General features: G+C 41.2%; 1 long non-coding RNA gene across 1 annotated transcript; it reads left to right on the top strand.

Moving 5' to 3' along the window:
• The first annotated feature begins 33 nt into the window (after positions 1–33).
• On the top strand, positions 34–985 carry LOC129409994 (uncharacterized). Its single transcript, XR_008632669.1, has 2 exons — positions 34–239; positions 350–985. It is a non-coding gene; the product is annotated as an uncharacterized LOC129409994 (long non-coding RNA).
• Positions 986–1,000: the final 15 nt, after the last annotated feature.

Raw genomic sequence — 1,000 nt, 5'->3', positions numbered from 1 at the left:
CTCCACTGTGTTTAAAACTTCATAAAACTTCACTAGAATTATTTGGATAATTTCAATCCTGGAGTTGCCAATTTCCAATGAATTAAAGATAAAAGCAGTTGATAACTTGGAAACTACTACTAAATGACATCACAAGGTGAAATAGAGCATTTTGAGAGTTGGGAATTTATCAAAACTAATGCAGGGTTCCTCAAACATGTGAATAAAACAAACCACAACTCAGGATACATTTCTAATGGGTAAGGAGTCAATTTTGTGTAATATATGACCTTTAACTGGAGGACTGGTCTAGGCCTGGTTCAGTTCTGGTCCACAGTCTCTCTCTCTGATCCTGTTCACTCTCTCACAGCAGACTGGACCCTGCAGCTGGAAGCATGGCAGCATGAAGCTCCTCAGACCCTGCAGGTGCTCCCCTGTCTGAACCAGGCTGGACAGAGGCCATGGCGGTGGGCAAGGCTAACTCTCTGCTCTGCAAAGAGAGCATTCTGATTGGCTGTCAGAAGAACGCAGAGCTCGTATTGGTATACGTGCCTCTGAGCGCCTGCAGGGACGACCTTGGGAGAAGGTTCAACGATGCGGTGGTGAAATACTCCTGTGTCTATGCCTGGTGTTTTGCTCAGGGAGAGATCCATTCACCCCGCACCCTGACAAACCTGGACACCTGCAGGGAGCGGTCTGCTTCTGTCAGTACGTGCACCATCACAAATGCAGGTACTGCTGAGGCAGAGATATATTATAAGGCTTAGATAGAACCAAAGTCTGTTGCCATGGCAAATGTGGCAGCTATCTTGTGATTCTGATGGAAAATAATGTAAGAGCAGCACCAGAAGATTAGCAGTGTTTAAATTTACATATAATCACATTTTGCCTTTTCATTTTTATTTTGTGCTTTATGCTGTGTTATTTTTGTTTTATGTTTGTAAAAAATAAAATAAAATAAAATAAAATAAATAAATAAATAAATAAAATACATTTTCAAAAATGACAGTTTATGTCTGTG

Source organism: Boleophthalmus pectinirostris, unplaced genomic scaffold (assembly GCF_026225935.1).
Source record: "Boleophthalmus pectinirostris isolate CB_2022bp ecotype Guang Dong unplaced genomic scaffold, ASM2622593v1 HiC_scaffold_2057, whole genome shotgun sequence".
NCBI classification, from domain to species: domain Eukaryota; kingdom Metazoa; phylum Chordata; class Actinopteri; order Gobiiformes; family Gobiidae; genus Boleophthalmus; species Boleophthalmus pectinirostris.
This window is presented reverse-complemented; position numbering and strand designations above follow the sequence as displayed.